The 22,919-nt window shown below is 33.1% G+C and overlaps 1 protein-coding gene across 6 annotated transcripts in view; it reads right to left on the minus strand.

The window, feature by feature from the left end:
• The window catches only part of LOC129003059 (ankyrin repeat and death domain-containing protein 1A-like), a 215,283-nt gene extending 196,453 nt beyond the window's left edge, over positions 1 to 18,830 (minus strand). For 4 of the 6 annotated variants that reach the window (XR_008491612.1, XR_008491611.1, XM_054431272.1 and 1 more), the window contains exon 1: positions 18,716 to 18,830. The gene's annotated coding sequence lies outside the window, so the exon portion shown is untranslated. The remainder of the gene's footprint in view (positions 1 to 18,715) is intronic. The other 2 variants (XM_054431271.1, XM_054431273.1) reach the window with 2 other exon arrangements.
• Between the last annotated feature and the right edge of the window lie 4,089 nt (positions 18,831 to 22,919).

Below are 22,919 nucleotides of genomic sequence, written 5' to 3' on the forward strand. Positions count from 1 at the left end.
AACAAAATATGTCACTAATCCAAGGTTTGACTGTAGCAAAAAGTTTGATAACAATTTACATGCTATACATTTAAATAAATTAGTTGTAAAGTTTAATAAACCAATATATTTAGGAATGACGATTTTGGATATCAGTAAAGTAATAATGTATGATTTCCACTATAATTATATGTCAAAATTTAAGAATAAAAGATTTCTAATGACAGATACAGATTCATTAATGTATGCTATAGTTACAGAGGACTTTTACAAGGAAATAGAATGTGACTTACACTATTTTGATACCTCTGGATATAGTAAAGACCATTTCTTATACTCTGATAAAAATAAAAAAGTCACTGGAAAGTTTAAAGATGAATTAGGTGGTCATATTATGTATGAATATTGTGGTTTAAGACCAAAGTTATATTCTTACATTCCTCTAAAATGGTTATATGAAGAAGACAAGCAAGCTTTAGAGGTGAAGAAAGCTAAAGGAGCTGATGGTGCCACTGTTAAACATCTCCTTAGACATCAACATTATTTGAACTGTCTTGCAACTGGGCAAGATTACTATGAGAATGTGACAAGAATTAAATCTACAAATCATCATCTTCAAACCTTGACCATGAATAAGAAAGTACTATCGTTTGACGATGACAAGAGGTTTATTCTTGAAGATGGCATCAATACTCTTGCGTTTGGTCATTATAAAATTGATGTTTAAAATGTGTAGATATATAATAAATGCAAATGTTAAAAAAAATCTTTCATTTATTTACCCTTACCATCCTCTTGATAGAATTGGTCAAACATAAATCTATATTTGCCATTATTCTTTGGCCTTTCTTTGTCTATTACGAAAAAGCCATATTTAGTTTTATCCCAACATTGATGACAGAGATTTTTAAATTGGTCAAATGAAAAGTCATTACCAACATGATTGTGATATACATGTTTTAAATTTAAATCATCTTGTTTGAATAATATTAGGAAATTTACATTATCACGTAAATGTTTGTGTACTTTGCTGTAAGATTGACACAAGTAAAAACAGTTAATATTTTTATGTCGACCCATTGAGAAAAATTGTGTAATATTTGGACTATTTATGTCATCAAATACAACAACTGACTGTGATTTTACATCATTTGGTGTGATTTCACAGTCAGTAAACGTGTGTAATTTCACTTCATCACACAAACTAAATATTTCAATTATTTTTTTATATTTTTCTTGTTCTAACGATTTGGATATTAAATATAAGTTTGTAAATTTTAATCCTTCCTTTCTTACAATTAAGTTATAAATTACAACCGTCTTCCCACTTCCACTTGGACCGCAAATAACACATCGAATATTGGTAGGAAATAGACCCAACTTCTTTGGTATATTTTCCTTAGTATTTACTATTTTAAATTTGTGTTTTTGTTGAATAAAAGACATTTTTTATATAATAAAAATGGTAAAAAATGTTAATAAGAAAACATGTAAAAAGGGCAAAGGTTTATTCCTAAAGCCTTACAGGGGTCGAGGGTTATTGAATACTCTTATAAATAACCTTCCATTCCCACTTCACATACCATCATATCGGTACTGTGGACCTGGAACGAATATACGTGAGAATCTAGCTAAAAATGTACCTCCAAAAAATAAACTAGACTCTTATTGTAAAGAGCATGACATATTCTACATGAATAATCCCGATACCGCTGCTCGGAACAAAGCAGACATGAGATTAGCAGACTTAGCTTGGACTAGAGTTACAGCCAATGATGCAAGTCTTGCTGAAAAAGCTGCTGCTTATGCAGTGACAAATTTGATGAGGGCAAAAGCAAAAATGGGAATGGGATTAAAATTTAATAAAAAAGATGGACAACTACCAGCTGTTAGAGGCCGCAAAAGACGTGCCTCACTTCAGAGGGGTGTACCTAAAAAGCGAGCTAAAAAATCTAACACCAAGAGTAAAAGAGTGCGGAATAGTTAATTTAGACAGTTCATCTGGCACACATTGGACAGCATATCGTAAAAATAAAGATATTGTAATTTATTTTGACCCATTTGGAATCCAACCTCCAAAAGAAGTAATTAAATATTTTGAGGGATATAAAATATTCTATACAACTGATCAAATACAAGATTTAAATAGTTCTATTTGTGGAATTTTATGTTTATCATTCATAAAAAATATTTCTTTATAAAAATGGATTCATTTACTATAACATTTTCGGGTACAGAGCCAGAGCTAAAGTCAGTGTTCTTTCCTCCCATAGAATTAAATGATGATTATGTAATTGGATTAGTAGATTTTCAAAGTTATAATTCTATATTTAATGTGAAAAAACCTCTAAATACTTTAACATATTACAAAGTAGAGAAAATAACATTACCAAAAGGAGATATCTCAGTTGATGATTTAAACCAGTTATTAAATGGCAAACTTAAAGTTATAGTAGATAAAAATGGAGAAGCATTAATTAATACTAAATCCAAACTTTTATTCAAAGGGCTTATTCCAAAATTAAATCAACTTAAAGGCAAAAAATTAACCATTAGTGAAGGTGATGATGTTTTCTATTATGACCACAATGCTCCAGTTACAATAGAAATTTCTGAAGGAACATATGAGGTGGTTGAGCTTGCAAAGGAAATTCAAAAGCAAGTCCCAGACTTTTTCCTTACAGCTAATAATAAAACTATGAAAGCTACACTACTTTCTAGCCACGTGTTTGATTTTACAAAACCATGTTTAGGGTCTGTTTTATTGGGATTTAAAGGTGTTTCTACTCCTGGTGTTCAGTTTGAATCTACAAATAAAATAAACATTAATAATGTAAATGTGATTAGAGTAAAATGTAATATTGCAAACGGGTCCTATTTAAATGGCAACAAATCACACACCATACATAGCTTTTATCCAGAAGCTCCTCCTGGCTACAAAATTATTGAAGTTCCAAGAAATATTATATATTTTCCTGTAAATAAGAGAAGTTTAGATGTTGTCAGTATTACATTTGCCGATCAGCATGACAAGGCAATTGACTTTAACGGAGAAGAAACTACAATTACTTGTCATATAAAAAAGATATGAGAATTTATAAGAATTTATCTATAAGTGTACAAAATGCTAGGTTCCTAAAGTCAATAGGACTAAAGTTAAAATTTTCTATTAATAAAAATGGAAGATTTTCTAGACGTTACAGGGAAATCCCAATTCGACGATAGTGTGGTTAAAATTACAAATCACTCCTATGTTCCCCACAACACTTTAGCAATAAATAATTCTGATGAAATTCGAATATGTATTAATAATCAAGATTTGCTAACTCTCCCATGTAGAAGTTATCTGTATATTAAGGGAGAAATTGAAAATCATGATAAAGGTCATTTTATAAATAATGCATTTGCGTTCTTATTTGATGAAATTAGATACGAAGTCGCAGGTAAAGAAATAGACATTGTAAGAAACCCAGGAATTTCTAGTCTTATGAAAATATTGAGCTCTTACAATAAAACTACTAAATTGTCAAATGTAGCATTTGATTCTGACACGAATTTAAAAGAGTTCCATAAAGGTGGCAAGTTTAGTACTTGTTTACCATTAGAACTGTTAATGGGTGTATTCGAGGATTTTAATAAGGTATTAGTAAATGTCAAACAAGAATTGGTGTTGAAAAGATCCAAAAATGATTTGAATTGTATATTAACAACCACTAGTGCTCCAGCCAGTGGCACTGCTGATACGATTCCCAAAATTACACTTAACTCAATTCAATGGGTCATGCCACATGTGATACCATCAGATGGAGAGAAGTTACAATTACAAAAGATGTTATTGCAAAATAAAAATTTGCAAATTGCATTTATAAGTTTAGAGTTGCATGAACTTCCATCATATCCCAATACCACAAGACATACATGGTCAGTAAAGACGTCTTCAAGTTTGGAGAAGCCTAGGTATATTATATTTGGTTTCCAAACAGCTAGGGATAATAGTGCACGAAAAAGAACTGATGAATTTGATCACTGTAAATTAAAAAATCTCAAAGTATTTCTAAACTCTGAATATTATCCTTATAGTGATTTGAATCTCGACTTTGAAAATGGAGATGTCTCTAAAGCTTATGAGATGTTTATGAGGTTTAGAGAGACTTACTATAATACTATCCCAGATCCTATGATTAGTAGGGCTGAGTTTATGAAGAAATATCCACTAATTGTAATAGATTGTTCTAGACAGAACGAAACATTGAAGGAAGGAATTGTTGATATTAAATTAGAGATTGAAACTGCAGAAAATGTACCAGCAAATACATCTGCATATTGTTTGATAATACATGATAAAGTGTTTGAGTACAATCCTTTGTCAAATGAGATAAATAAAATGTAAATAAAAGATGAAAAATATTCAACAAGAATTGGTTGACTCTGCAAATCAAATAAGAGAGAAATATAGAGCTTTAAAACGTGGCAAGTTTCTAGAGGCTGAAGAGAGGTTCCAAACATTCCAACCTTTAATAGAGCCATTACAAGAATTAAATAAAATCACATCAGAGAGGCCTCGAATGGAGATACTCCCAATGACTCCATCTAGAATATCAATGATACCAAGATTACAACCATTACAACCATTACAACCATCCACTCCACAGAAATTAGATTTTGGTCTTTTAGCATCAGACTATTTAGGAAATTACCTCAGTAAAAGTAGTATGACAGACACTACATATGGTATTAGACGAGAAGCAAATACATTTTTTATTGGAAATAAGGAAGTTGATATTGCCAATGATGATGTTACAGTTGCAAATAAAACCTACAAGGGGACAAAAGGTTTATGGGAATTGTTAACGTTAAAAGAACCTGAGAACTATACTCCGGCTGATTTGCAAAATTATAAAGAAATTTTGGAAGCTACAAATGGACATTTAAAGAGTTACAAAGATGGTGCACCAATTTCAAGTAATAGACATACTAAATATCTTAATATAATCAAACCTCTATTTAAATCTGTTGGTGAAGGTTTGAGACAAGTGACTGGTAATAAAATAGACTATATTTATTGGGATGATCCTAATGAGCTTGTAGATAGGTTAAGACTTCTTTGGCTAAGTCGCCAAGCTGGTAACTCAGGAGTGGATAATGAAATAGATTCCATTATTGAGGAATTGAGAGAAAGTGGAATTATTTATTAAATAAAAATATGTTTATAGATAAATTTTATCGTTTATATAATCCATATAAAAAGCCTGCATAACCCAGGGTGGCAACCATGAGTAGTGAACCTACTTTAAATTTACAAGACGATAGTTGGAATTGTTTAAACCGTAAAATTGGTAATGTTAAAGATGGGGAGTTTGTAGATGATGTATCAACTTTGGGACAGACATTAACTAGAAAAGGTGATGTCTTTTTACAAGGTAAAACTAAATATGAGTTTTTAGAATCTAAGAATAAAAATTGGAATGCTAAAAAACAGAAAATTACTAATGTGAAAAAGGGTGAAAGTTTAGATGATGTGCCCACTTTACAACAGACTTTAATACGAACAGATGGTGGTACATTTGTACAAGACAATAATAATTATGAATTTTTAGAATCAGAGAATGGTGTTTGGAATGCTAAGAAACGGAAAATTACTAATGTAGAAAAGGGTGAGAGTTTAGATGATGTGCCCACTTTACAACAGACTTTAATACGAAAAGAAGATGGTAAATTTATACAAGATGATAATAATTATGAATTTTTAGAATCAGAGAATGGTGTTTGGAATGCTAAGAAACAGAAACTTAGCAATTTGATAGACGGTACAGATAGTAAAGATGCTGTGAATGTTTCACAAGTTCCAAAAATGGAAGCAGGCTATTGGAATTTTAATAATAAAAGGTTAGTACGTGTTAAACCTGCCATTGATGAAACTGACTGTGTTATAAAAGAACAGACTATAACTTTTGATAAAAAAGAAAAATGTTGGGATGCCAAAAAACAATTTATAAGGAATCTACCAGAGGGAGAACATTCGGATGATATTTGTCTAATGTCACAAGCTATGCATTACGATGGATCAAAATTTGTATATGGAGAAAAAAATTTTAATTTGATGGAATATAATCCTGATTTATTAGTTGCTGACCCCACATCTTTGAGTGGATTTAAGTATATAGATAATAGACCATATATACCAGAAAACTATGTATTTAAAAGAATGGAAGATAATCTATTGATTGGGGCTAATGGTGATGTATTTAGAGTTACAGGAAAGGATGATGTTATAAAAAATGAATGAAATTGCATACGAACTTCATAAGCCTGCAAGAAAGAATTTCATTAGAAGGTCTTTTAAAGTATTGGGTATAAACGAAACCATACAAATAGATTTAATTGATATGCAAAACTATGCTAGAGAGAATTCTGGCAATAAATATATTTTAACTTTAATAGATACATTTTCTAAAAAAGCTTATGCTGCTCCACTAAAGAATAAGACAGGGTTGGTGGTTACAGAAGCCATTAAAACCATTCTACCAAAGGGGGTTAAAAACATTCAATCCGACAATGGAAAAGAATTTTTTAATCAATATTTTAGCAAACTAATGAAAAAATTAAATATTAATCACTATCACACATTTTCTACAACTAAGGCTGCAATTGTGGAGAGGTTTCAGAGAACTTTAAAGAATTGGTTATATAGAGAATTTAGTGCTCAGGGGAGTTATAAATGGTTGGATTTACTTCCAAAGTTAATTCGAAAATATAATAATAAAGTGCATAGATCTATAGGTATGAAGCCTAACCAAGTGAATATTAAGAACAGTAAATATGTGCATGAGAGGTTGACTTCTAAAGTAGTGCAAGTTAAAAAGCCAAGATATAAGGTAGGTGATAGCGTGAGAATTTCCAAATATAAACATGTGTTTAGTAAAGGATATACCCCAAATTGGACAGGGGAACTATTTACAATAGTAGAAGTTAAGAATACAAAGCCTGTGACTTATATCTTGAAAGATGAAAATGGTAATATAATCAGAGGAGGCTTCTATACAGAGGAGTTGTTAAAGACCAAATATAAAGACATGTATTTAGTAGAAAAGGTAATTAGGAGAAAAGGTGATTTATTGTATGTCAAATGGCTTGGGTTCCCAAGTAGCCAGAATTCATGGATTTCCACTAAGGATACCATTTCACAGCCCCACCACAAGAGGCAAGAAGCAGGAGCCCGGAGCGCGCCCACGCCATGAGCCGAGTTCGCACATACATGATTTTGAAATAGAAATATAATATATCAACTGGAAAGGGGAATGATAGATGTACTAGCAATTGTGCATGGGGCAGAGGGGAGTGGTGAGGGGGTGAGGGATGAGGGGGGGAGGAGTTGGCCCAAAAACCTCGCACCACAAAAAACGGCACCGACAAACTATACTACTATACATATACACATACATGGGTCAATAAATGATTTTTTTTTATTTTTGCTTAATATCGAATATATTTATGGGGAATAACTAAGAAATAAGGTTTGACAATTTTTATAGGGATTTGCAGGCAAAGATCAGGATTTTAGATTTGGTGGCCAAAAATAATCCCCATAAGAATAACATGGGAAAAACATGTCTAAAGTGGGGTAAAACCGGTAGTTCTCCACTACTGGCATAAGTAAGTTAAATAAGTTCGGCAGAAATAAGTTAAAGTTGGTGTTAAAAGAACATCGTTAGTTTCCTTGGTGTTCAGGATTATGTTTTGTTTATTTCAGCTTATCTTAGCCAATAAATAGTTTCATCCATTGACTTTATACCACAGATGTTAATGACTAATTTCATATATATGTATGACAATTGATTAATCTAATCTTTATATTTGTGCTATAACTTATTTGTGAAGATTAATAATGTCACATGTTTTTAATAATGTTAAAATGATGGGTAAATAAATAGTGATTGAAATGTTGTACAGAAATTGACTATTCTTATTTTGACTTTGATAATTGACAATTTAATAACACATATAGTCAATGTTTCATCTTACTAATATTATAAATCTAAAATTTTGTGAATTTTTGCGTGCGTGTGTATAAGGCCGGTTCCGAGGCGATCGATGTGATTTTCCACCGTGGGTCCGAGGTCCCCGCTTGTTTCGAGGTCCTGGTGAGGGACCTCGGATCCAAATACAACCGAAAACGTGTTCGTCGTTGCCAGAGAATAATTTTAATATCAATATTAAGTGATTTTGAGCGAGACCTTGGAACCCTAATGGAAAGTTTAAAACTTCTTCGCGGAATTTCCGATAGAAACGTAGCGATAGTTTTTACTTGTACACAGTGTGGCATCTATTTATCTATCTATAATATTAAAACGAAACAGTGTTTTTTTATTTCATGATTCTGAATCAACCACTCGACGGATTTACATGATTTTTGTGTTGAAAGAAAGATAATTTTGAGAACTAGGGAATGTCGAAGCCATAATTTTAGTTTTGGGTCCCAGTTTTTTATAAATTAAGTTTTAATTTTTAAAAAGTCTAGCAGCCGACGCTAAGATTCTAAACTAGCTTTCGGCATAAAATAATTTGCTTAATATAACAGCTGTAAACATTCAGCTTTTGTGTCACAAATTCAGCATTTGGATAAAAATGTAAAGACATACTTAGCGTTGACTTATTTATACTATGTGTAATGCTAATCATTGATACGTTCAATTCTTCTGTAAGAGGATGACAGGATTAATTAAATATACATAGTAAAATACTAGGATGTTCAAAATATTTTTTAAAGCAATCTTTGTAATCTTGATTTGTTTTAGAGCAATATAATTTGTTTTAACTAACAGCTGGTTAAATATAAACTATGGAACTATGAGGTTATTTTATTTCCTCTTATTTTTTCATTGATTATGGAAATAAGTCAGATTAGTAGAGATAATTAGACCACAGTTTAAAATGGTTTGGACCAAAATTAATTAAACCACAGTACAAATTGAGGCTCTGTACACGAGCCTAATAAAAAAGGATAAATGCAAATTATTTTACTGCTCCACTTTTCAAGGAAAGAATAGAAAAATAACAATGTTTACATGTTTTATGAAATCGTGTTGAGTTGTGGTTACGTTTGGGGGTGCCTATATCAGCGCCCCCATACGTGAAAATATCACTTTTATTTAAACTATGAATATATTGTAGTTTAAATTAACTAATATGGGAAATTACGATGTACATTTATTCAATGACGGTGGGTAATTATCAAGGATAGAACTGATAACGGTATGGACAATAAACATTGACAATTACGTCATTAGCTTTACTAGCGTGTTTACTTTTTATATTCCTGCTACATGTGGCCAGTTCTTTTTTTTTTTCAAATGAATGTTATTTGAACCAAACAGCTGTTTCAAAACAAATTGTTATTGTTTTTACTTTTCTTTGTTTAGACTTATTTATTTAGTAAAATGCAGTGAAATTGATACAAAGGATAGGTGTGACGATTAGTTTGATGTTAGGACACCAAAGTTAAATTATGTGTACTGTTAATTTTATTGGATATTATCGTTTTATTTTAGGTCGTTTCTATTCAGACCTACTGGAAATTGTGTATAGTAAGTTAGTTGTATTGTGGCATTGTGGTGATAATAATTATGGAAGAGGCAGGTATGCTATAGAAGGTAGTATCGTTGACTAGGTCTATACACTTCTCAATTGACTATTACCTTTGACTATTGGATACAGAAGTTGTATAAGATAAAGAAGTGTTGTATTAATAGTCAAAGCTATTACTGTCTCTACTGTATGCTACTTATAATCAGTGTGCGTCTGTGCGAATCGGCTGCAAATCTCACTTCAACGTTTTTCACATCGTAAAAATTGCAGAATTGCTGTTTTATTGTAAAATTATCGGATTTAAAATGCATAAAAACATATTTGGTCGCACAACATTTGTTTAAAGATGATTTTTCACATTAAAACTGCAAGAAACTTTGTCTTTTTTAAACTAGCTGATCTGAATTGTACACGGTTTTATCTGACTACTGAATTCCCGTACGTAGGACGGGCTAACACCTCGTACTTATTTAATACGCAAGCAGGATTTTTGTGACGATTACTCCTCCGAAACTACTGAACCGATTGACATGTTTTTGGTGTCATTGGAAAGAGGGTTGAGGGTAACCTGAAGTTGTGCAGAAAACTTTCATTTTAGGGAAATAATGAGAGGTTGAGGCCCTGGAGCCCTTTAAAGTTTCGTATTTCTCCATAAGATTAACATGGGAAACAAATATTGTTATGAAACTCCAGCTGTCAGAAATTAAAAGTGAAGAGAAGAACATATGTTAATTGTAAACAGTCAATAAGTTTGCTAATATTAGTTTGCCACAAACATTTACTTACTCGGTTGAAATGAAATAGTTACTATTTGAATTTGGGTTGGCGTAATTATTACAATGGGAAAAAACGAGAGAGCCTGGATAAATTGATATACTAAAAAGAAAACTGAATTAACACTGTGATGCATTTCTTAGTAATCATTGAAAGAGACGATTTGCAAACTATGGAAACATAGGAAAGTCATAGAACACCACCAAGGGGAAGAAATAGAAATAATGTGTGTTATAAACACTAAAAAACAAAATCAGCTTTCGAAAAATGATAACATATTTACAAGAAATGTTGATTATATCGATCTGTTATCTACATCTTGAGTATTCCATAATCTTTGAGTCGAATCTTTTATAGTCATAAAAAATATGACTGTTTTTCGTTTTAAAATAACGCCTGTAATACTTAGCAATTGCTCGATTTCGAGCAACAGGGACACTAGTTAATTATAAAACATGTTGTTGATATTGTATAAAATGTACAGTAAAATTCAAAAATTATATTCTCTACTTGTTAGTCTACTTATAGAGCTAACTGTACCCGTTGGATTGAATGAACAGTGGAGTGAATGAACAGGCAAATAATTTGTAAAATTACTTTTTGGAGTGAACCATCTTGGATTGAATGAAACATATCGATAATTACAACTCAATTTGTTGCGTTATTGCCTGCTTGTATAGCCTTCATCTATGGCGACGCAATGCCCGCCCGCATCTTAGACCTTCCGGGACTCGAATCTTAGACCTTCCGGGACTCGAATCTTAGACCTTCCGGGAATCGAATCTTAGACCTTCCGGGACTTGAATCTTAGACCTTCAGGGAATTAGACCTTCAGGGACTCGAATCTTAGACCTTCAGGGAATTAGACCTTCCGGGACTCGAACCTTAGACCTTTCGGGAATTAGACCTTCAGCAACTCTCATTTTATAAACATTTATTTAAAAAAGTTACATTTTGTGCCCAAAGTATAATCCCGCAAGGTCTAAAACAGTATCAGTGGATAAGTTTTTTGCATTGACTGTACTCTTAGACCTTCCGGGAATTAGACCTTCGACATACTACCAGATTAGACCCTCAGCAACAAGTACAAACTGCAAAATGTGTGTCGAAGGTCTAATTAGACCTTCCGGGAATTAGACCTTCAGCAGCTGATCCAATAGTACGTAGAGAGACTATAACAAATTTATTGTTGATCGAATACGTCATCAAAATAATTAATGTCTAGCGTTATGATTAACCGAACAAAAACTAGATACATATCCTTAAAATAACCAGTAAGCAACCCTTATATAAAATTAATTTGCTGTTTTAAAAACGTCACGGTGCATGGTAATTTAGATTACATTTCACAGAGCGGGATTAAATTTATTTAAATTTTATTTTGTATACATTTGGAGAATAAACTTAATAAATAAAACCAACAATCATCAACCCACCCTTAAACGATGGAAGCAAAATTTAGAATACAAATTATAAATTATTCACGTATAAATGACGATGTAATTTAAATAATTTGGAATCGATAATATTCATAATACGAGAATAGTTGACTTAATTGGTTGGGAAATATAAAAGTTATCCATTTTAATATATTCATTTACGTTTCAATGTTTTAGTCGAAATTATAATAGTGTTTTCATAGATTCAAAAAGTGTTTCTATAATTGAAATATCAGTTCAGTTCCTATTAATTATTGAAATTATAAACTTCTATCTATTTCCGTGAATGTTTGTCAGTTGCTTTTGGGTTTTAAATAAGTAATTATAGTATCACAATATAATAATTGTATTGTGCTGTGCTTGTTGCATGTTACATTTAGCTCGACAAATAGGAAAGAAACATAGGAATGTATAATGACAACAAAACTACATTACTTGATTTTTTACAGTTAATTTTCTCAAGGAATGTTAATAGTTATGGTTTCCTGGAATCGCAACCGTATCAATACTACCATTGTCTTTTGCAGTACAAAATTTTTTAGCTTGATCAGTTTCAGAAGTTAAGTTCTTTCAAAGAAAAGTATATTTTATATTAGAATTATTTGTGATTTGTTTGAGGGTTTTATTACTTTAAAAATGAGTTCGTCTGGTTCGGAGACATCTCTTTATTTTAAAAGTAGAGTGGGTAGAAAATTCAATCATGGATGACGTCATAGAAATCTTAAATATAAGCAGGGGTCGAGTGATGACTAAATTTAAAGGACTCGGTAGAGTTGAATGCCACAATCACATATAACAAGTTTATCATAACGGAAATGAAATTAGGAATGTAACCTATCAGTAACAGAACGCTTCCTGGAATTTGAAATAGCAACAAAATCAATTTATTAAAATATTGTAATGGTAAAATGGCAGTACTTAATTTTGAAACTAGCTTTTTGTGGTATTTAAATGCTTTTAGCGAATTTCTGTTTGGGGAATTAGCTATTAAAGTCGGTGGCATGGTAAGACCTAGGTCCGTGACCAATTTACTTTTTCATTTTATGCCCTTAGAGAAAAACACCATTCGTTCAAATTTTTATATATGTTATATGTTTTATATTATATGAGTTATTTATCTACCCGTGATCACGATAACTTGAGTCATTTTTGTCAGATTTTGATGTATTTTGGTTTAAAGGTGTAAGGCGGGATAAACTTGAATAAGTTCCTGAACCAACATGATCAGACCAAGGAAATTGTGGTTTACGGGGTAAAAATTGGGTTTTCTAATTTTTGACAATAAAAACTTAAAATTTCCCAAATTCTCCCCAGTCCTTTTTAAAGAGTAAAAAAAAAAAATAAGTTAGTATATAAAATTGTTTTGACGGAGAACATAAAAAAAGTTGTAATTTTTTATTCGCATGTTATTCTTATCGAGAATATTGTAAAAAAATTGTTTGCTCGTTGATGGATATATTTTTATCAAACTTGGCAACATTATTTATCTTATGCTAAATTATTAATATTTTACAAAAACACACACTTTATTACATTGTTATAATCTAAGGCTTACCTTACCTTAACTTATCAATTGGATCGTAAGGTTGTTTTTTTTTAGGGAGAGGAGGGAAAATGTTTTTACGCACACAGGTAGCCAGCCTGTAGTGTGAGACTCCTGAAAATTGTCAGACTACTCACTAAAAAACCCCCTCTACTCTGTTGGACACAGACCTGGTATTGTTTGTCACATTACTTCAAGTCAGGCCAACATGTGACCTAAGCCCTCAGGGCTCGCACCGTTTCTGGCATTTCGATTCTTAATGACCTGTAACCGCATCCCGGTCAAGGTCGATCTTCTTGGCGCGGAGAATACCCTGGATATAATGTGACACACAGGTCCAATTGTCCTCACCCTCCGTCATAATGGGTATGACCGTGTCGACCGACAGCAGTCCTATTAATTGTTGAGCCTCCAGGCGGGGCCTTTCCCAGCGCTGGCAGTGGAAAAATGTATGTTCCACGTCATCGAGAATGCCTGGGCAGTATATGCAGTCGGGTGACACGGCTTTGCCCATCCTGAACAGGTACGACTGGAAAAAGCCGTGTCCCGTCAGAAATTGGGTGAGGTAGAAGTCCACCTCTCCGTACCGCCGATCAACCCAAGGTTGGACTTGCTGTATCAGTCGCCTGGTCCAGAGTCCCCGTGTCTCCTGTTCCCAGCCCTCCTGCCACAGCTGGTAGGTGCGGGTGCGTTCCTCTGTTCGTGCCTCGTCCTCCCCACGGCGCCGGTAAATTGCCTTTCTCTCCGCCGCCAAAAGTTTGACGGGGATGACTCCAGCAATCACCAGGACGGCGGGCTCGGACACTGTTCGGTAGGCAGATGCTACCCTCAGTGCTGCCTGACGCTGCACTCGGGCGAGCCGCATCCTGTATGCCTCCTTATTTAGTGCGTCTGCCCACACCTCCGCACCGTACAAGAGTACGGACTGGACCGAAGACATTAACAGCCTTCTACGACTGGACCGAGGCCCTCCGACATTGGCCATCAACCGGCTAAGAGAAGAAACCACCCTAGCGGCCTTGTCCGCTGTACGGAAAATCTGATCCCGCCAGCTAAGCTTGCTGTCTACCATGACCCCAAGATACTTGGCAGAACGAACAGTTTTGAACCTCGACGGCTCCCACCCTCAACGGCACGATGGTGTCAATCCGTTTTTTTGTCAAAATCACGATCTCGAGAGCAAGCGAGAGACCGTGGTCTGCCATCCATGCGTTTATGGTACGCATAACTCGGTTTAGCTTTAGCTGAGAGAGCTCAACGCTACGTGCAGCTATCAAAGCTGCAACGTCGTCTGCGTAGCAACCGTCAATGCTGTTACTCCAAATGAAAACACTTTATTAGTTTCCTTGTAGCAGCATACCTAGGTACTCGTTAAACATAATGTTATATACATTTAATTGACAATAAATTCAGACAAAAGGAAAATCGCTTAGTCGGCAGGTTTGCTGTGGTTGGGGTATTTCTTATGTTTCCATCTGCATAATTGTTTTTATTAACATTAAAAGACAAAGATATTAGTAATTTCAACAAATCATTTGTTGTTTCTCGCTTTATTTTCCTAGTTTCATTTGTACTTCGATCAAGCTTTTGGGAAGGGGTATCTGCTCTGGAATTAAACCATAATAACTGAACGTTTTAAGGTTATCTGTTACTGATCAATGCTTTATTTAAGTACATAGTATACATTGAAAATGTTATTGTGTACTATTTTAATGTATCCAAACATTTTTGGAAAAATAAATTTTGTTCATACAGGAGGATTTTTAGTACCGGTACGTTGTTTAGGTCAGTACACTATAGTATATCTTTTAAACATGACATATAAAAATGCATAAATAATCTTTAAATGTTTTTAAAGCTAGCCAGGTCTAGCTGTCTTATAGTTATCTGTGGCACCACTCAAACTCCACAACTCTAGAGACAAACCCACGTAGTCCAACAACAATTTACTTGAGTTACCTCTTAACTCTCTATCCAATCTAACTTTAAGTGCTCTGTCTTTGTGCGACGTAAATTTTGTTTCTGGTTGGTTACAGCTCTTCGTAGATCAAGCTGAATCACCATTACCATTGTACATGAATATGACCTTATAAAACTTAAATTAAACAAATCTGTGTAGAATGTAAAATATATGACTGTTTTACATCTGAGATCGTAGGTAGAATTAAATAAAAATATATTCCTTTCAAGATTGAATTTTGTTATCATGAACCATGTAAAAAGGTACACCTTTTTTAAAGTTAACTATATATTATATATGTATACATACTATAGTTAACTTCATTACATAGTCGATTAAATGCAAGTTTTAGTATAAGTGAAGGTTCAAAAAAAGGTTACAATACCTTCACACTGCCAATAGTGGTCCTTGATCATCCAACAGGATTATGCGTTTCGGTATGACTACCATCTTCAGGTCCTTTATTTACAAAAAATTAATTTTACGACACATAATGCTACGTTACGGTATTTGAACACAGTCACAAAACATTGGTTTATGAACAAACTATATACAGTGGGCTTACGAATTGAAAGCGAGAGATTCAATGTTTTGTGACTGTCTTTAAAACCCGTGACGTGGCATTATGTGTCGAAAAATTCAAGTTTTGTAAATAAAGGATCTGATGATGGTAAATACCGAAACGTGCCATCCTGTTGGGTGTTCAAGGACCACTTTAGGCAGTCTGCAGGTACTGTAACCTTTTTTATTTTGATTTGCATAAAGTGGCCTAGGAAGAAACACAACTACATCATATAGTAAGGGTTGCTTTTACTCTACTTTACTTTACTAACCCTCAAGTTTGTTGAATATTCCACAAAACCCTTTTAACTTAATGAAAAATCCACTATAGCAAAAACTACATAATATCAAATAGTCTTTTTCCATGGGAAGGTCCAATAGAAATATATTTTGTCTGTGTATCCGAGTGAAGTGCTCGCCTTCCAACCAGAATTTTGCTGGTTTGATTCCAATATATAACAATTCTAGAACCAGGTCAGGTGTGGTTTTTAAAGATCTATCAAATAATTCCATCTAATAAGGTGTTAACGTCAGGTAATATCAAACAACCGTTCTCTTACAAAAATAATAAATGTGTTAGAAAACAAACTACACAAAATAATTGCAACATTTCAACCATGGAAATTTCCACATTGGTCGGTATGATGACAGAGGTTGGTGAAAGCACAATTTCCAGCGCGTTGCACAGGCATTAGCCGAGCCGTTAAACATGCACTGTTGTAGCACAAAGAGAATTGAGAAGCTATTTATAGCCTCACAGGATTGGTGATTAAAAATTAACCATTTGTGAACCAATTAGCTGTTCTTAGTGTTGCAGAAAAAAACGCCCCTAAATCTAAACGCACTGAAATCCAACACAATCATTTAATGTTCTTGAATCTCTCCTTTTTTGTAGATGTCCTTCCCAATGACACTTTAAAACAAAATAGTAAGGCATATTTCGGTTTAATTTTTTTTCAGTCAATAAAGGTATAAATCTCAGAGTAATTAGTAAACAACAGAATGAATTATTAGATTTTGTTAGTAAAACATTAGAGTATTTTAATTACCTATCCTCAACTTCAAATTAATCATAATTCAAAAAGTTCATCATACTGGGGTTGGTTTAGCAAAATAAATAAACCTTTGATTAAATAATAATGGACATCTGAGGGAACTATTGTTTGTTTATATAAAATGCGTGTTGCATGAGGTTGGACTACTTAGATTATGACATTTGGGAACACATATGCAAGAGTAATATAAGAATCCTCAAGTAACCTAAGAGTTGTTTGTTCAAGGTTACGTTTTAGAAAATTATATAACAAACAAACAATAATGTTAACAAACAATTTGATTATGAATGATTTTTAAACACCCCACCAAGTACACATGCAAAAATGTCCAACTGAAAAGCATGATTTTTATCAAGTTTTTTAAATTCACACGTGAATCCTCAAGTTATTCTCAAGTATCCTCAAGTTTTCTGAGATTTTCGAATATCCTGAAATATATTTTGTTAAGTTTTTATTACGATAGTTCTATACACAATTGTTGTGTTTAAAAAAAATCTTTATAAATTAATTAGCTAAAAGGCAAACCCAAAAGTAGACACAGAGTTCTATAATGTTTGAGTGTCCTATTTTGTCTCTCAAAATATTAAATACCCTTCTTTGAGGTCCGGCTTCTTTGGCATTGTTTGTAAACACGCAATAATGGCTTGGCAGTAAGCTGAGTTTGACTTGGTTAAACTTGGCTCTTGTTTTTTATGACAAACAGGATAGATTTTTTTAATTTGACCACAAAACAAATTGTAATATTTTTTTAGAAGGTAAAAAATATCAATTTATGCTGCAATCGACAAGCTATTTAATAAAACAACTTTTTGGAGAATTTACTGTCCAAAGTTGTTCAAAATCCACCAAAGAAATTTAAATAGTGAGGAAGGTTAAAATATGACCAATCATTCTACATGTTTACAATGCGCTAAGTAGTTGTTTTTAAAATAGTTTAACACAACTTTATATGTTCGAAATACTATATAAAAAAGCTACAAAAATAACCCATAAAAATATGTGATGACTTTTAGCTTTAGCTATTAATATTTAAAAGTTATCTAGCTGAGGGTTGCATTGAACATTGCAATATTATAATAGGTAGCTTAGTTTTGGTGACCTGTTGTTTAGAAACGATGACGCAGTTTGCCTTTATCTAACCATTCACATGTTAGAAACCCGAAAACGCCTAACTAAAACAATATTGATTGCCAAGTATATAAACTTTCAAAATACATCTACCTACCACCTGCCTACCAACTATCTTTCTATAACATCTATTTAGGGAAAAACTTCTTTACTACGCAGCTAGTACAATTAGTGTTAAATACGTGGATATTTCTTATCTGTATATTTCTTTTTCATTCGGTTAAATATTAATAATTATTATAATTTATTATTTTGTTAGTTTTTAATGCACGCCGTTGGATGAATTATGCTTTTTATACACCGGAATTTACTGGTAAGGTAATTTTAGTTAATTATAATCCAGTGTCGTCTGTACCGTAATAATACAAATTAAACTAGTTTATATAATTTTACTATACTTCGTGTTTTATCTTTTAACTTTCTCCTTTACTTGCAGAATAATGCTGCTTTTAAAATGCGATATGCCACTAAACAAAGAAAAGTAATTTAAAATTTCATGTACAGCCTATGACATTATCTTTCTTCAGTTAATTTTACAAATTAATATTTTACGGACAATATATAACAATAAATTTAAAACTCTACAACATAAAAAGCCAAAAGTCTTTGGATTAGATTTGTCAGATATGTTAATTTAAATAATTTTTGTTCAATGTAGTAAGTTAAAAATTATTATTCCTTGTTTCCTTACCGTGTGTTGGGGACGTGAACATTCACCGCGCTAAGGTTGGCAGTATCGACGCGATCACGCACACTACTGACTGGCACACTCGGGCAAGCAATGCTACCAACCTACAACCCCTCAGTGGTGCCACCACCACGCCACCTAATGTGCTCAATGCACTGTATCACGTCACCGCGCTAAGGTTGGCAGTATCGACGCGATCACGCACACTACTGACTGGCACACTCGGGCAAGCAGTGCTGCCAACCTACAACCCCTCAGTGGTGCCACCACCACGCCACCTAATGTGCTCAATGCACTGTATCACGTCACCGCGCTAAGGTTGGCAGTATCGACGCGATCACGCACACTACTGACTGGCACACTCGGGCAAGCAGTGCTACCAACATACAACCCCTCAGTGGTGCCACCACCACGCCACCTAATGTGCTCAATGCACTGTATCACGCTAGCTATGTGATTAATTAACCCTGTTATCTCCCAGCAGCACGTCACATGATGCAGCAGGTAATGGACGAATTGATTACATCTTAATACACGCTGATTTTCATATAAGTTTGCAGTTTAGTTTGAGAGTAGTTTGATCTGCTCTGTTCAATACGAAATTACTATTACCTTATTACCGTATTACCTTATACCTTATTACTATTAACTTATGATTAAAATTGAAGTTAAAGTTTAAGTGGTATAAAATAGGGTTATATTACTTATAAGTCTCCTTTACATTAAACTGATTATAGTTTTAGTGGTTATTGTTTTTACTTTCGCCCCCTATACATAGTATATGGAGAAAGTATTGTTTTCGTCAAAATTTTCGAGTTTGAGTTTTGAGTGTATATATTCATTTTGGGTCCTCCTGCACACAAAAATTGGTTTTTGAAGTGATGTCTGTGTGTGTGGATGTGTACAGGTACAGAGCTACAGCAACACCTGTAGTTTTATTTTGATGAAATGTGGTATTTAGTTACACATCCATGTATCTCCAGGGTTTTTCAATTTTTTTTAATTTTAATTTTTAATGGGGATTTTTCCATAAAACCCATAAAAAATGGAAAAATCAGATTTGCTCGAAAATGGCCCAAACGGTATTGAAAAAAATTAGTATGTTGTATCCCTTAAAATTTTGAACAAAACGGTAGGACCTTGGATCAATCTGTTAGTATTCCTGTAAAGAATATATGTTTCAAAAGTTATTGTAAATTAAGTAATGTCCCCATTAAAAAACAAACATTTTAGGTAAAAAGCCTGTTATGATAAAACTAATTTGTTATGGTCCTTGTAATTTTAAACAAAATAGTGCAATCTCTCATGTCTGTAACAATTACGGTTTTGAAGTTATTGCTAATTTTCTGATTTTTGAATTTACCTAAAATATCATAGTTACTCCTATAGCTTACCTATGATAATGGTTGTTGACAAGCTAATGAGAGAAAGTATGTATCAGATTGCTGATGCCGTTGATTTTTTATTCATATAAAACTGACAGATATATAATATATATATATATATATATATATATATATATATATATATATATTGTAAGAAAGGGGATTAACCCCGTACCCACGGTGCTCATCTATGCAGACACTCTGTTCACATTACACTTAGTCGACCAGTTGGTGTGAACAGAGTTGAACAGTAGCATGAGCATCGATTTACAAATTCCTTTCCCAGCTGATGTGAGCTAGGCGATGACCGGTAGGGCTGACTTCCAAGAAACACCGTTAACCTATTAGCCACACACCCTATCGGTAATCAGCCAATGAGAAGGGCTAATGATGAAGATGGAGGGGTCAAGACTCTTGGAGCTGGAGGATCTGAAGGAAAACATCGAGGAGATCACCACGGGCCACCGGAGAAAGAAGATCGGGAGTTTGGGAGTGCGTGTATCGGTGTGTGTGCTTCTGGGACAATAGACAGTATGTAGAAAGAATAAAATATCTAACTAACACTTTGTCAAACATAAAAGTCATATAATTTGTCAGTAACTAATTCTTTTATATTTTCAATTGATTTTCTTTTCTTGTAAATTTAACGTTGCAAATTAATTTATCTTATTATTGTTGTTTTTTGCATTTTCAAAGTTTTCTTTTGCTGTTGTAACACTTTTAACTTTTGTTGTTTTCGTAATTTAAATTTTTGTTCATTACACGTTGAGTAACACCCTTAAGCAGTCTTATGTCTCATTAACCTAACACCTCTTCACTAAGCTAAGCGAGTGTAACATTTAGGAAACTTAAACTTAAAGTGAGGCATGGGACTCGCATGGTGGAGGCAGCCGCACGGCGAAGGCTGTCTTTGCATTTTAACTAAACAATAACGATCCTACATTTATTTTAATAAACTATCTTGAAACAAATTATATGACTTGTGAACTATTTTAGTTTATTTATAGTCAATTATAGTCACTTAAGTTAATATCAGACTCACGAATCGTAAATTGTATAGGGTGTTAGTTTAAGATAAAACTTAAAGATTATGAACAAAACAATATAGGCCACTAACTCAAATAAAAACACTTATCTTAGCTAGGCCCATAACCTTTATAAAACCACCAAATGTAACAATAGCTTATGTAGGTTTGTCACATTACTAAAACTTAAAAGATAATTTATGGATTTAGATTTTGAAATTGTTAACATTGACATATATAGCTTAAACAAAACTGAGGCTTTACAACTAGCTTGTCAATATAAAATACAACTCCCACCCATCCCTGAAACCAAAACCCTAGCCAACCTAAGAACAAAATTAGCTTTCACCAAAGATGTTTTCAAGACTGCATTTAGACATCCAAGTTTTGCTGAGGCATTAACAGACTTGTTCTTTAACAACAAACTAGAAGACAAAACATAATTTATTTTTGTAAAAAATACAACCGACTTCAAAACGCTCTAAAAAGAATGAAATAATTTTAATAAAGTAAACTTTTGTATTAGGCAAGCTCACGTATTTTAAGTCGGCGCGGCTCTATGATGATTTTTGATACAAAATTGAAAGAGGGTGTCCATATTGCAGGTGACTATCTATAACTAAAGTTGTTAATCTGCATGTATTTTTCATTTTGAGCAGCGCCAACTTGAAATACGTGAGCTTGCCTAATACAAAAGTTTACTTTATTAAAATTATTTCATTCTTTTTAGAGCGTTTTGAAGTCGGTTGTATTTTTTACAAAAATAAATTATTTCATGATTTTTAGTGACTGTATAATTTCTTATATATCAATTACTTGAGGTTAAGCAAAACTGTTTGAAACAATCAAAAGTTCCACAGAACAATCATTATTTTAAAACTGCTTGAGTCACCTGTTCAGGTTACATAATCAATGGGTATGAAAATAAACATTTTTAGATATTCCTTAAGAAAGAAAGAGTTGTCCATTACATTAGGCCTAATGAAAAACTAATTGTCTTTTCTAGATACATTGAAATGTCAGACATCATCGTTTCCTGCAATCGGTGTACTTCTACATTATAAAAAGAAATACAGTAACGTCTCAAGCCTTTTGGAACAATATGAAAGTTATTCCTCAGCCACCAGCACTAAAAAATCTCTCAAAAGTGGAAAATTGGTCGTTAACACGTATAGTACCTTTGGAAAATATTATATGAAAGATTGGTTCAGCTAAAAGTGGTGTAAGTCATGTAGGGGGGTTTTGTTTGCTCAAGATGTAGCCTAGTCGAAATTGCAAATCATCTTCCTCTAGGACTTTCCGAAGCAGGCATAATAGTATTGATATGTTATAGTAACTGGGTAGAGAATATTAATACACATTCCACATCTGCAAATGAAATATGTACTGTATAAGAAATGGTACAGCTAAAAGTGGTGCAAGCCATGTAGGTGGTTTTGTTTGATCAAGATATAGCCTAGTCGAAATTGCAAATCGTCTTCCTCTATGGCTTTCCGAAGCAGGCATAATAGTATTGATGTGATATAGTAACTGGGTAGAGAATATCAATAAACATTCCACATCTGCAAATGCATGTTTAGTAATTAAAATATTTAACAATTTTTTAAGACAATTGACGACTGTCACACTTCTTAGGTCGTGTAAGGAACGGTAAGGAATAATTGCATTTAATTTATATTTAGACCTGTTTTACGAATGCTTTGGTTTTCACAATACACCTTTATTTGTCAATATCATACAGCTATTCACTGAAACATATATGTTTTTGTAAGTCAGAATATTCAATACTAAAAACAG

This window comes from Macrosteles quadrilineatus, unplaced genomic scaffold (assembly GCF_028750875.1).
Source record: "Macrosteles quadrilineatus isolate MER2022 unplaced genomic scaffold, UCM_ALF_1.0 Scaffold_9__3_contigs__length_116548681, whole genome shotgun sequence".
Classification (NCBI taxonomy): domain Eukaryota; kingdom Metazoa; phylum Arthropoda; class Insecta; order Hemiptera; family Cicadellidae; genus Macrosteles; species Macrosteles quadrilineatus.